Genomic DNA, 15,572 nt, shown 5'->3' with positions numbered 1-15,572 from the left:
TAGAGAGTGAAACGGGAATATTGCACTGTTTCCCACAATGAATTCCACATTTTTTCAACTGAAACTGGCCGAGAAATAAATGTGTGACATTACTATTTTAATGCCCCTCGTAATATCTAGACTAGGTCACAGTCTCATCTATTAACAGCGCTACTGTTCATAACAAACTCAACTGACATATATGAAGGTAGTCATCGCTGACGGAAAGCGGCAGTCTAAGGACCAAAGGATGTGTGAGCTTAGACAGAAATGAAAGAAATTTATTCTACACTTTGCGAATCATTGTTTTAATCGCGACTGTCGCAGCTTGTGATATTGGGATTTAATGCAACTGAGAGCTAGCCTCTTGGCTGTAAACTGGAAACTGATACTCTGTATGTTATTATTATTATTTTTTTCAGGTCCTACAAGTTTACACCTACGCTCTGCAAAACACTGTGTAGTGCATAGCAGAGGTTACTTCCCCACATATCACTTCCCGTTCCATTCGCGTATGAGCGCAGGCAGAATAATCGCTTAAATGCCTCTGTGCACATTTTAATTATTCTAATTTTACCTTCGTGGATCATGCTGAACCGTAACTTAGAAAGTTGCAGAATAGTGCACCTAGAGCTCGTTCTTGGAACTTTGAAAGTACGCTTCCACGGGATAGATGCAACTGTCCTCAAGTATCTGCCAGTTCAGGATTTTCAGCACCTCAGTGAGCCTCCCCCATAAGTGAAACAAGCTTGTGACCATTTGTGTTGCCCTTCTTAGCGTACATTCGATAGTCCCTGTTAGTCATATTTTATATGAATGCGACACTCTTGAGCATTTTTCTAGGATGAATCGCAAGGCTTATTCCTAAGCAGTCTCCTTTGTAGACTGACTGCATTGCCTAGTACACTAGCAATGAACCGAAGTCTGTGCCTGCTTAACCTACCACTGAACCTTTATGATCGTACCACTTCATATCTAGACAAGCTGTTACACATCCAGGTAACTGTTTGAGTTGACTGATTCCATTTGTGGCTATCGATATTATAAGACATCCGCGTCTTATCGTTTTGTGAAGTGCACAGTTTCATATTTCTGAACATATAAAGCAAATTACCAATCGTTGTATCACTTTAAAATCTTATTAAGATCTGACTGAATATCTGTGCAGCATTATCAGACAGTACTTCATTATAAACAGCGGCACCACATGCGAAAAGTCTGAAGTTAGTATTAATATTTTCTACGAGATCATTAATACACAACATGACCAGCAAGGGTCTTAACTCATTTGGCTGTGGCGTACCTGAAGTCACTTCTACACCTGACAATGATTCGCAATCCCAGATAACATGCTACTTCCTTTCTTCCAAGAAATCCTTAGTCGAGTCACAAATTCCTTTTGACATTCCCTACGCTCATACTTTCGCTATTAAGAGTTGTAGTAGTATTGAGTTACGCTTATCGGAAATCAAGAGATGCTGTATCTACCTAGCTATTTCGATCCATTCAGGATGTCATATTAGAAATGCACTCACTCCGTCTTCAGGCCACGAGTGGCCTACCGGGACCATCCGACCGCCGTGTCATCCTCAGTGGATGATGCGGATAGGAGGGGCGTGGGGTCAGCTTACCGCTCTCCCGGTCGTTGTGATGGTATTCTTGACCGAAGCCACTACCATTCGGTCGAGTAGCTCCTCAATTGGCATCACGAGGCTGAGTGCACCCCGAAAAATGGCAACAGCGCATGGCGGCCTGGATGGTCACCCATCCAAGTGCCGACTACGCCCGACAGCGCTTAACTTCAGTGATCTCACGGGAACCGGTGTATCCACTGCGGCAAGGCCGTTGCCCTATATTATAAATGCACGAGTTGAATTTCGAATTATCATTGTTCACGGAGTCGTTGGTTGGTGGCACGGTGTAGGTCATTTAATTCGAAATACCCCCCTCTCTCTGTCTCTCTTTTTTTTTTTTTTTTTTTTTTTAGATCAGAATCTGTTCTACAGTAGACGAATGTCGTAGATATCGAACGATAGGTTTGGTCACCACGTCTGCTGCCCCTCTGGTACATAGGTGTGGCCTGCGCTTCCTTCCAAGTACCGGGCTTTTATTTTGTATTCGGGATGTACGGTATATTATGTTTAAAAGAGGGGCTAAATCAGCGGCAAATTCTATATAGAACCTGACAGAGTTTCAAATTGTTCAAATGGCTCTGAGCACTATGGGAATTTAACATCATCAGTCCCCTAGAACTTAGAACTACTTAAACCTAACTAACCTAAGGACATCACACACATCCATGCCCGAGGCAGCATTCGAACCTGCGACAGTAGCGCTCGCGTGGTTCCAAACTGAAGCGCCTAGAACCGCTCGGCCACACAGGCCAGCGACTGAGTTTCTCTCGGGCCCTGGAGTTTCGTTCAGTTTTAGCGATTTCAACTGTTTCTCAATATCACTGGCCCTAATATCTGTATCGCCATTTTCGCAATAATGCGGTAATTTAACTGGAGCAATACTCCTGGACTTCTCTTCGTTGTAAAGGGGCCTAAGTTCAGCATTTCAGTTTTTAATCAAATAAAACTATATACTTCTAGAGACCTTTCCAGATTTCAAACATCTATGATGTACATATGCAGACTGAAGCGACGAACGAAAATTTGCATCAAGGCTGGGTTTCGAACCCGGGTCTCCTGCTCACTTTTTTTTTTTCAATCTCATTTTGTTTGCTTTCGTTGTTGAATCTCCTCGGGGCGGACGTCGTAAGACATCCGTTTAAGTTCGTTGTTGATCGATTAACTCAGTTTTTTTTATTACGGAGGTCTGCTAACCCTCTGACCGAACACGTTGAGCTACCGTGCCGGCTAAAAATACAGTTGGACGCGAACAGATCTCACTAGGCAGATGCACTCACCACTACACCAACCTGGCACAGTGGCTCTGCACCAGTGCACAGACTGCCCTAGAACGCCTTCCTCCTCAATCCAATACAAAGAGGACTGAGGCGTGGACGAGAATTTGGACTGTGAGCAGGAGATCCGGTTTCGAATCCAGCTCTTGGTACAAATTTTTATTCATCGCTTCAGTCTGCATATGTAAAGCATTTCAGCTTTTATTTTGTTACCCTCGATTTCCTGCGTCCTCCGCGAGTGTCCGGACACGTAAGTTTCGTGCCAGTTACTAATCCTGATCACGTTTAAAAACCGTCAGTACACAGAATAGGGCTGGAGATGGCTGGAAAACTGAGAGCTAAGTCACCGGTATGTGAAGAGAAGTGTGTGTTCCGGGCTGTTGGAGTGAGGCGCCGTGGCGGGGCGCTAGTGCGGCGGGCCCCCACCTGCTCGCTTCCGGCAGAGCCCGCGGCGCCCGCCCGCGCCGCAGTCGGCCGCATGGCGTCCACGGGCAGCTGCAAGCAGCCGCGCGCTGGTGAGTCCACATCCACGTGGCCGGGCCCCCTTCTTACGTGTTCACACTCGGCTGTCAGCCGGCGAGACAATCATAATCGTAGTAGACCTAGTAGTGCGACAGGGATCACTTTATCCCATACAAAATACAATGACGTGCTCAGTGCTCAACTGCTCAGATAGTTTACGCTTAGTCCTGAACACCTATATGTTTATGCCTTACATGGAGACACTACTAATTTCCGCTCACCGATCTGACTCGTATTGACAGGGTGTGTAGGGTACGAGCATGACTTGAACATGCGTAAACAGCAAGACGCAACTTTCAACCGTTTTTGAGAAAATGGAGTTTGAAAATTATAGGCATCCTTATGTTTTACGCTTTGTAGAGCCGCTAATGTTAACGGGATCCACAGCCGAGCGAGTAAGCACTTAGTTTCATGTGCGCGAGCTCTCTGGATCGGACCTCGCTGCCGGTAGTTTTTTAATCCCACGTAATTCTAATATATTCATTGTGACCGTGAAAGGTATCAATATCCAATCATTTATTTTCCATTAATCTTTAACAAAAAAAAAGTATTTAAGGAGATGGGAAATCAAAAAATAAGAGAACCTTCGCTCAAATTAGCGTAGTCTTTTTATTTACGTTATTGTATCTACATTTGTGATTAGCTTATGTAACCAATGCAACATTGCACGAAACAGGATACTAATCGTAGAAACAAGGAAGACAGTTATCACGACATAAAGCAGATGTAACGAACGCGAAATTTTTGCATGCCCATTGTTTTCATTCACTGACTATTGCAAAACAAATTTGTTTTACATTCATAAATGAATCTGTTGTCACACAGCTTCGCGCCGTTCCACACATACCTAAGCATAGCACCCACTATTGGTGCAGATAACTCTCAAAAAGTAGTATCAGAAGCGAGATACGATCCAGAGACTTGGCACTTATGAAACTATACGTTTACACGCACGGCTGCGCACTCGTTGCATATTAGCGACCGTAGAAAGTATATAACACGCCTTAAATTTTCAAACTGGATTTTCTCGAAAACAGTTGTGTCGCGTCTTTCTATTTACACATGTTGAAGTCTTCACATCCTGTCAATACAAATAAAATCGGTGAGGGGAAATCCGTTGTGCCATTGGTTGCGTGGTATTGAGTGCATCCTTCTGTGTACTGTTTTAACTTTGACTTGCAAATATCCCGTTCTGTTCTTCACGTCTATTTTGCGAGTGGTTAAAACAAGTATAACTTAACACACACTACGTTCATTAGAACCAGACCGTAAATAACAAATGTTTGATTAGTTCTGAACCAATAACTCGAATGATATACTTGTAACCTAAACATTTTACTTTCTTCTTTACATTTATTCTCTGCAATCATTTTCCGGATCGCAGCTCCCTTCTAAAACAGTCATTCTTGTCATCAACTAGGCATGCTGTAACCCTTCATCACTGGTAAGAGTTAGCCCACGCTGAACAGTCATATGTTTCACATGACAACTTTCTTGATAAAGTTGTGACCCTTTGAATGAGGCTGCGAACACGAAGCTAGTAGCGGAGAATGAAATATAAATAAAAAATGTAGCTCTGGAACATCTACTCGAGAAACACTTTGAGCTACCGATACGTAAATAAAACTCTCCTAAAATAATCGTGAAAAAAGAATTACCTCTTAAGACCCTGCTAGCGACAGGACGTTAAAAGTAAAGCAACAAATCTGTACATTTCAGGATATTTGCGTCTACGTAATGTGGCAACACTTCCTCCGAAATTGTTGAAATCCTTAGTCGTGATGCGGATAGCTACCGGTTACATGCACAAAACCAATCGCAGAACCTTGTTAATCCTTTGCGTTCAGATAAATTTGTCATGCTGCCCATTGCGGCTACGTCATCTGCAGTTTAGCTTTGGTAACGCCCTTCACCAGAGCAGCCTATTAAATTATAGGTTTGTTTGCTTAACATTCATACCAAACCCAAAATAGTTAGTTTTTTCCATAATCAGTGAGTAGACTAATAGTAAATTGGTTAGAATATGTACGCAACATGCGTATTCGCGTTAAGAGGAATATTTCGGGATGTACTTCACTTCTATAGACGGCAAATAATCCTCTATTTTCACTACTGGAGATTTGAAGATATCGTGCCGCAGTTCAGACATACATATTAGCACTTTCAGCACAAAAGGGAGAGCATGGAATAATTCAGCACGCACACACACACACACACACACACACACACACACACACACACACACACACACACACACCTGATCTTTCGCTTTTTTCCCCTCCAACGTAGTAAATAGAACTCGGCGTCAAGTCATTAATAGAATTCTACATCTACAGACAACAGCGTTTACATGCCTTCTGGTAGTAACTACCCTAAAAATAAGCAAATAATTTCACATAGACTGTTTATTGGAAGACCACGGTACTTCCTTACCCGTAATCCTATTGGTAGAGCTGCTCCCATACTTTCCTCAACCAATTACGCGAGGACCTGGTTTTACGCGAAATCTGGACAATAGCTCAATCTGTATAGATTTATCAGAGGTAACTTGACGCTGCAGTAATATATCTAGTCCCGGATCTTGTCGTCTGACCAATACGACAGCCACCAAGCTACATGCATTGTCTGATTCCTACCTTCACTAATTTATTAATGGTGTGTGTGCTGTAGCAGATGTAAGATACTGAAGTAACCCTTGTCACCGCAGCTGCGCAACTTAATTTCCTTCACCAGATACAGTTACGCAGGTGTGGTGCCTTGTATGCTGTTTGTTCCCTCTGTTTTAATAGGCCTCAGTCCGATCAAGTATATCAGCCACCCGCTCAGGTGGTAGCAATCTACCCAGCTAGTAACAAAGATTTTCCGTTGGTGCCAGTTAAACACTTTCTGTGTGGCTATTATCTCCCCGACACACTGTTCTCTGCCAGTTATCTACGCAGAGCAAACAACAAGGGCTATAAAACTACTGGCACCACTGCGTCATTCGGCGTAATTGGGTTAGCTTAACGTTTCTTCTGCAAATATATTTTGCGTTCATATTGACTCTTGTACTTCAGTGGTAATTCATAGGCACTGAAATGTTACTGAATATTAATCTGACAAATTAAAACGGTGTCTGTGTTCCCGGCAGTCCATGCGTGCGTTTATTGTCATTAAAACGAAATCACCGCATTCTTGAAGACTTCTTTGCTAAGTTCGCTGATGTGTATGATGCTAGGAAACGCAATAACTAGTTAATGATCATATAGGCAAACGTTATTTGATACACTAGCGTTAGCAAGAACTGGGTATTCTTTCAAACATGAACCAAACTAGAGTAAGAGAAATTATCTACTAATTGCTGGTTAAACAATACTCGCGAAAGAAAGACTGTAGAATATTACTGACGTACGAGTAATGTAAAAAGAGCTAAATAGTACTATTTTCGGCATAGCGATAAAACAGCGTAGAAGAGAAACTCCACGCATGTCGTAAGAATAAAAGATAAGTATAAAACTAAAATTAATGGACAGATGGATGTAATGCACTCTAAACGAAAATAGAGGGCAAAACTGTGTACTGATTCCTGAAGTAGGACGACTATTCCCTTTCTCTGTGGACAAAAGTATGACGCTCTGGTAGCAATAAGTTGCGTCAGTTGTCTTTTTTGGAAACAGATAGAAACCCTCGCGCCTATTTCTTTGCAGTACGGATCTTTTCAGTCAACTTTTTAAAAATGACTAGTTTGTAGAATCACGCGAGCATTAGAAATAGTTCACTCGTTACGCTTTGAGCAACCGTATGTAAAAGATAGTCTTAAATTCGAGGTTGAGAATAGAAAAGATTACTTACGAACGAATCCCTCGCCTCCAAGAGTGGTTGCTAAGTAATATTTATGTCGAGTGCCTCACCCAGAAAGTATCATGTGGTTGAAATTTTGTGCACCCTTTTTGGCGAACTAGAGGAGTGCCCGATCAGAGTTAGATTCCCAGTTTCACCATGGTAACAATAGTGACCACAAAGCCCACAAAAACTTCAAATGGGTACTGTACAAGGCCACTGAATATTGTTGCGCAACTGTTGAAACACTTACGGAGGACCGGGGTCCAGTTCCCGGTATGGCATCTAGATTTAGATTTGTAATTACCGTAATAAGATTGGCATGGTGGTGCTTTCGAAAAGGACACGCCTGATTTCCTTCCCCAAATTTTAGCTCGTACACCATTTCTAATACCTCGAAGTTGAGAGATTGCTAAAATCTTAATTTCCTCCTACCTTAGTTTCTGTATGTTCGGATTATTTTATAGGTATATTTCAGATGCAGTCTTGTGGCTCTTTCTCCTTGGTTATTTGTTTTAGGACCACGATGTAGGTCGTGGTCCGTCTCATGGGATGTAGAGCTCGTCTGGCGCAAAAACAGGATTAGGCCGTGGGTAAAACTTTCATTCTCTCCCTTTATCATCATCAATAACTAGTACTGTGTGTGCACTCTTCATAAAGATCCTCATATATTCTCTACAGGATGAAGACGTCTACCTCCAATTGTACCATGCAATGAGTAAAATGTTGGATATTCATTGTCATCACCTTAATTTAGTTCTGTGGTAAATTACGTTAGAAAAATACTCAGTACATAGAGCATAGTATTCAAAAAGCCGAAAGTAAACGTTAAACAAGAGTCTGGTGGAGATGTTTCGTCGAGGCAGGAAAACACTGCTTGGTTTTCGGATACGCTCAACAGAGCGGATAGTCTCTTTAGCCCCCACGTCGTCGTGGAAGCTCATGAAACCCAATCTTACGTGGAATAAAATGTGCAAAATTGAGCAGTAAGGTTTGTTTCTAAGCACTATTTTGTTGCAAATTCACTGAAATGTTTTAAGAATGTCGGCTGTGATGAATTATCTGTAAACTATCTGGCATACTATTACTCCATGATCATTGATACCTCAATTGAACCAGTCACTACTTATAAAAAAATGTTCCTAGAATTACAACGTAGCTGCTAAATGGGGTCCCAGTTTCACACTCCAGTAGAATATTGGGATGTATACATTTTTGTATGCGAGTTCTGAACAACATCGAATTATTATGGTGGTATTTCACAAGACTTTAATACCTGCAAAAAAAAAAAAACTGTTTGCAGAACTCTCAGCGTAAAGCCCTAAAACTGATGGTTTATAGTTCCACACATCCTGAAACGGTTGACGATAAAATTCTCAATAATGGCTTCTAAAGCTGCAAAGCAAATAAACGAGCATTTAGATGACTTGGGAACAGCTTGATGAATCGTTCCAAAGCAGTGTGTGTTTTGTGAATATTCGAAGCCTCCATATAATTAAATTACAACCCTTATCGCCATTGACCGATTTTCATATATGTTGGCACTGGTCGACAAATTCTTCTTTCCTCGTAATTAAAAATCTATTTTCTGTATTTTAACATCCGACTTAACTGGACTGAAAAAATCGAAACCACCTTCGACCTACACAAAATGCTCCATTCCTTCAGAACGTAGGACGTCAATTCCACCGATAAGCCAAAACATTGACCACTGCCGAGCGCGACGTTGAAAGACACGTGGAGGGTGGAAATCCATTGAGACACGCCACTTCGACAAAGGGAAGATTATTATGCAGAGCCTGTGATCGAGTATCTCGAAAACGGTGAAGCTGCCAGAATGTTCACGTGCTGTTGTCATGAGCATATACGGAAATAGGTAGGACAGTGAAACTACCACTAGGTGTTAAATGGTTGGCCGTCCACGACTCTTCACAGAACGTGGGGTTCAGAGGCTTGTCTGCTCTGTAAAGTAGGATAGATGACGATCTGTGCCATCTCTGCCGAAAGAGCACAATGCTGGTGCACGCACAAGTGTTTCGGAGCACACCATTCATCGCACATTGTTGATTATGGAGCTCTGCAGTAGAACACCCCTTAGTGTTCACATGTCGACACAACGAAGTCAATTGCGATTGCAGTGAGCACGGGACCATCCGGATTCGACCGTCGATCACTGGAAATGTATCGGCTCTTCGGGTGAATCACATTTTTGCTACACTGTCATCTCCACAAAAACCACCATCGAGGTGAACAGCGGCTCGAAACGTACAGTGCACTGTGGACCGCAGGCTGGTGGGAGCAGTATTGTGCTATGGGAGACATTATCCTGCGCTTGCATGGGACCTGTGGTAGTAATAGAAGATACGCTGACAGTTGCGAACCACTTGCATCCTTTCATGCTTGACGTCTTCCCCGACGGCGATATCACCTTTCAGCAGTATAATTTTCCGTGTCTCGGAGCCAGAACTGTGCATACAGTGGTTTGAGGAGCATTATCATGTACTCGCGTTGATGTCTCGGTGACCAAATTCGCCTGACAAATCCTATGGAACCCATGTGGGTCACTATCGGGCGTCATCACCGCTTAAACAAATCAGTGTCCCGTTAGTTACGCGCATTACACGACCTGTGTGTAGACATCTAATGACAAGATGCCACATACCAACAACCTGTCGGATCCCTGATACGAAGAATCAATGATGTACTTCGTTCAGAGACGGACAAACAAGCTGTTAAGCAATGTGCATAATGTTGACTCATCAATGTAGATCGCAAGTTTACTCATTTTACTTGACATGTTAGGGTCTCTTACACCCACCCACACATTCTACATAATTTCGATGTATAAGCTTTAGTAATAAGTACGTGAATCTAAATGTGATCAAAAATAGAAAAAAGTGAAAGGCAAAGAGAATGCAAGAAAGAGTAATCATAAAACTGATAGTTGCTGCGTATTTAATCGGGGAAGGTTAAAGAACTAGGTGTTTGGCTACTCTGCCTTACCGCCAGAATGTGTTGGTCTCAAATGCCTATACGGAGAAATCCTAATTTTGCATAACATTAATTCAGTTTTTCCTTGTCTCTGCAATATTCACACATGATTCGTATTGTTGACAATATTTGGCTCCTAAACATTTATCACGCGCTATATTTAAGAATACAACTAATTTCCATGTTTTTCGTTTATTATGAAATCTTAGGACAGGTCATGCACGTGGGTGGATTCGAAGCAACTACCTCAGCTTTACTAGGCAGCGACGTTGCCTCTGAACTTTGAAGGCGGACTGGCGCGGGAAAAGGTTGTTCAGATCAATCCAGAGAGGTTTCTCGCGGGAACAAAAGTTCTAGAGAATGAAGTCAATAGATTCAGGGAGAACGCGCTTCTGATACCCACTCTGACAACTTGCTAAATATTGTCGGAGGTTTCTCCAAATATTTTAGAATTGCGGCCCGGTGAGTTAAAATGCCACGTCAGATTTCTCCCTCCATCCCAGCCAAATGAGCCTGCGCTCCGGGCCTAATGACGGGATGTTAAACATTGTGTGTCCTGTTATAGAACAAATCAGTTGATTGTATAGGGTATTTAAATAAGGTTTAGAAATTGTCTTCATTCAGATATTAAGGGCAGCAGTGAATCATCCCTTTCCCACCAATGGCACGATGGAGTATATCTTCAGAATACGTCAACCTGGTCCGAAAAGCGCCCAGCGGATCTGTAGATGGTGTCGCTGACCGGGAGGCAGATGGTGTTTACACAAGCGAAGAGTGGTCCGTTATGTTAAGAGCGCGCACTTCACGAGTCTGCCAGACGTGTCATTCAGGTCGCCTCTTCTGCGCCCATAGAACGCTCACATTCTCTTTGTTACCGTCTAGCGAAGAATCATTTCTTACGTGCTGCTACCATAAAAGCGAAGCAATATTTCTACCGATTGTCAGTTTAATGCTGGCAATGATGCATGCTGCGCCATTGTGTAATGCAGCCTAGTTTTTAGAAAGTGGAAAGCCTTGTTAAAACTTGACTAATTACTTTAGTGATCCAATGCTTTCTAAGAGGAAGGATCGTGAGAAGGGAAGCTTGGAAAGTTTTAATCTCCTGAATTTCCCTCTGTCGTTGCTTGACATATTCTGTACTCATCGGACTCGCGAGATCTAGTACGGTAGTGATGTCTCGTATTTGGTATCCTCGTTCCGGCTGTAAACCATTATGACTACCGTCTTAGTAATTGTTTACAGCCTTAGTACAGACAGTAAGAGCTGAATTTTGACGTTGTTGGAAAGGGATGGGAGAACCTGCGAGGATGAGGGTGTTGCTGGAAAGTCGTAGATATAGATACCGGTTTAATTATCACGGTACTGTATAGTGGGTGTAACCACCTTCATCCTGCTATTCTCTGGAATCACTGTTTCTCTTCTATTGTAGTGTGGCGTTACTTCATACACTAAGTTGAGAATGCGATCGGCGGCATTTGTCTCACTCGCAGAGTAAGGTAGATGGGTAACTGAGGGGCTGCGAGTTCCACAGTACAAACCGGGATTTTGACTGCGCCATCTAAAAGATCCTCTCCAAAACGGTATATGTTGCTTGAAACCATGCGGTTAAATACACAGGGTGTCTTTCCTACGAGTCGCCAGGCAAATTTTCTCTAGTTTTTCAGCATATATTCGCAGTTTCATTTATGCAATGAGTAGATGGAGTCGGCCCAAATACGTACTACCCCACCACGATACTATTCCACTTGGTCTTCCTCGACAGTTATCGGAAACGCTGTGCGACATTAAACAAAAACCACATCAATTTTTTCGACTATCGTATACACAGTGGAAGTAGGAATGGTTTCTAGAACAAGTTGTCGGGTCATTAAAACAATAGAGCACATTCTGATCGGCTTGAAGCGCACAGGTAAAGACAGGAGCCGACCGAAGCACCCTCACTCACAGGTGCAATATTATTGTGGCAGAGTGATACTGCTCATCATACGTTTTATGCGACTTCGTCAACGCAAAACGTCGGTTTGTTTCCCGTTACAACCAAGATTATTTTTAAAAAGGAATTGTACGTGCCCATTATATAGAGCGGTTCCAAATCAGTCTAGTGTGATATTAATTTTGTCGATATGTATCAACAAGATAGTAACAGCTAAGAATAACCAGGATTCCAGCAGCTAATCGCGTGCTGCTTGGTCCGTGGTGACAGCTACCGCCACGGTTCATCGCTATCCTGTCGCTGCTAGAGTATTGCTTATTCTTAGTATTTTACTGTCCCTGTTAATACATATCGATAAAACAGTATCGCATAAGACTAAGTTTGGTCTGGTCTACCGAATTGATGAGTACAATTGTTTTAAAAACCATTTTGTTTGTAAAGGGAACATAGACGTTTTACGTTGACTAGACGGCGCATGAAACGTGTGATGAGTAGTATATTAGGGCCGAATACATGTACACACCGCAGAAACTAAATTGCACATATCTGCTGAAACACCAGAGAGAATGTGCCTGGTAGTCTGCGGAGACACACTGGCTGTAAATTCATATTCCGCAAGCCGCCTTATGTTGTGTGGCGGAGGATGCTATGTTACCAGTGTCACTTCCCCTATTCATTTTCCAGTTGCGAATAGTTCGCGGGAAGGACGCCTGTTAGTAAGATTGTGTGGGCTCGAATCCCTAATTATATCTTCATGATCTTATTGCGAGACACACTGTGATCAAAACTATCCGGACACTCCCAAAAACATAATTTTTTCGTATTAGGTGCATTGTGCTGCCACCTATGCCAGTTACTCCACATCAGTGACCTCAGTAGTCATTAGACATTGTGAGAGAACAGAATGGGTCGCTCCGCGGAACTCACGGACTTCGAACGTGGTCAGGTGACTGGGTGTCATACGTCTGTGCGCGAGATTTTCACACTCATAAACATCCCTGGGTCCACTGTTTCTGATGCGATAGTGAAGTGGAAACGTGAAGGGACACGTACAGCACAAAAGCGTACAGGCCGACCTCGTGTGTTGACTGACAGACCGCTGACAGTTGAAGAGGAACGTAATGTCTGATGGGCAGACATCTATCCAGACCATCACACAGGAATTCTAGACTGCATAAGGATCCACTGCAAGTACTAAGACAGTTAGGCGGGAGGTGTGAAAACTTGGATTCCATTTTCGAGCGGCTGCTCATAAGCCACACATCACGCTGATAAATGCAAAACGACGCCTCGCTTGGTGTAAGAAGCGTAAACATTGAGCGATTGAACAGTTGAAAAACGTTGTGTGGAGTGACGAATCACGGTACACAATGTGGCGATACGATGGCATGGTGTTGGTATGGCGAATGTCCGGTGAACGTCATCTGCCAGCGTGTGTAGTGCCAACAGTAAAATTCAGAGGCGTGGTGTTATGATGTGGTCGTGTTTTTCATGGAGGCGGCTTGCACCCCTTGTTTTGCGTGGCACTATCACAGCACAGGCCTACATTGATGTTTCAAGCACCTTCTTGCTTTCCACTGTTGAGCAATTTGGGGATGGCGATTGCATCTTTCAACACGACCGACCACCTGTTCATAATGCACGGCCTGTGGTGGAGTGGTTACACGATTATAACATCCCTGTGATGGACAGGGCTGCACAGTCCTGACCTGAATCATCTAGAACATCTTCGGGATGTTTTGGAACGCAGACTTCGTACCAGGCCTCGCCGACCGACATCGATACCTCTCCTCAGTGCAGCACTCCGTCAAGAATGGGCTGCCATTCCCCAAGAAACCTTCCAGCACCTGGCTGAATGTATGCCTGCGAGAGTGGAAGCTGTCGTCAACGCTAAGGTTGGGCCAACACCATATTGAATTCCAGCATTACCGATGGAGGGCACGATTTTCAGCCAGGTGCCCGGATACTTCCGATCACATAGTGTACGTAGCAGGTAGCAATATATTGGCCAACTCTTCTAACAACGTATTCTCTCGGAACTATAACAGAAAACCGTAATGTGATGCAGAAGGCCTCTACTGCAGCATCTGCTACAAGAACTGGCTGAACATCTCCGTGACACTTTCGCGCTTGTCGAATGAATCTGCAACAAAACGTGCATTTCTTCGGATCTTTTCTATTTGCTCTATCAACCCTATCTGGTATAGATCGCAAACATACTAGCAGAATCCCTGTATTTGTCCAACGACTAGCAGCCATGTTAGACAAAGTGGAATGTGGAGTCGTGAGGGCAGCACTTTTCCATGTCGTGCTTCTGAAAGATAGAAATGAACCTATTCACGTGTTCAAGGAAAATGGAAAAACGTGACACAAAGTACTAAAATTTTGCTCCCTGAAAGGAATATAAGGGAATAGAAGCTGACTACTCAGACACAATGCACCTCAAGTAGTTCTAACATATAACGCTCTTCCTACGCACGAACGCAAAATTATTTGTCGATACGAAGGTAATACTCATATACTGGAAAATTAAACATTCACATTTGTTAGAGCGTGATACTTACCGAGTTAGTGACTTCGATCGCGTCTAGACTGAACGCACAAAAACGTTACACTAGAAAGTAATTAGTTATCTTTAGTGGAGTGGACGTACACAGGTATTTATAAAAAGGTTGCTATGCAGTGACTGCTAAATACCAGTCGAACTGGACAGAGAGGAAAAAGAAATAATTCGGAAAAACTTATGTTTCTAACAGATATTGCACTTAGGATGGGCGTCGGAGTCAACTGAAATTCGAAGACCTTCGTTCTGAATTTCCGTAGATTTTCCGACAGAATGAGTTACTCGATTAGCCTCCATTTCTGCTTCCCTTGTGTTAATCCAACTACCGCGGAGTGCGTGTTATGTTTTCCCAGCTCCGTCCTTACCTACTAGGTGTGAATGGCGTTGATTCCTGACTAGAGCTAAGCGGAAGGAAAGAATTCTAAAGAAAAAGTAACTAAGAACCAAAAACACGCTCTTAGAACTTGGTGGTGAGGAACATCTGTGAAGGAAGTCATATACTGCTCTGGCCTCTTGCAGTCAACATAATGGGTTTATTAGGAATAGGCTATCTGGATAGCCAAGTGTTAATGAAAGTAGATACAGTTTCCATTTCAGCAAAGCTTACACCTGTGTGTGAAAGGCATAGATGAAGAATTTATCACTAGTCCAATGTCTGAACAGACTAAAATATTTTTAGAGAAGTAGTTCAATAATATTTAAAGTAGATGCTTAGCAACTCCACCCCCTGTCAGAATGACATGAAGCCATTTCTTACAGCAGCACTGAAATTTCATTGAAAATATTTTCCAAAAAAATTTGCACAAAGAACCGCAACAAGGTGAGAGCTAAACCCGGAAAGCATTACCGTACTTAAA

General features: G+C 42.9%; 1 protein-coding gene and 1 pseudogene across 1 annotated transcript in view; one reads left to right on the top strand and one right to left on the bottom strand.

Moving 5' to 3' along the window:
- The window catches only part of LOC124722137 (neurofilament heavy polypeptide-like), a 314,285-nt gene that overhangs the window by 113,463 nt on the left and 185,250 nt on the right, over positions 1–15,572 (top strand). The gene's annotated exons all lie outside the window — the stretch shown is intronic.
- Positions 1,712–1,829, bottom strand: LOC124723302 (annotated as a pseudogene).

The sequence above is a fragment of the Schistocerca piceifrons genome, chromosome X (genome assembly GCF_021461385.2).
Source record: "Schistocerca piceifrons isolate TAMUIC-IGC-003096 chromosome X, iqSchPice1.1, whole genome shotgun sequence".
Classification (NCBI taxonomy): Eukaryota; Metazoa; Arthropoda; class Insecta; order Orthoptera; family Acrididae; genus Schistocerca; species Schistocerca piceifrons.
This window is presented reverse-complemented; position numbering and strand designations above follow the sequence as displayed.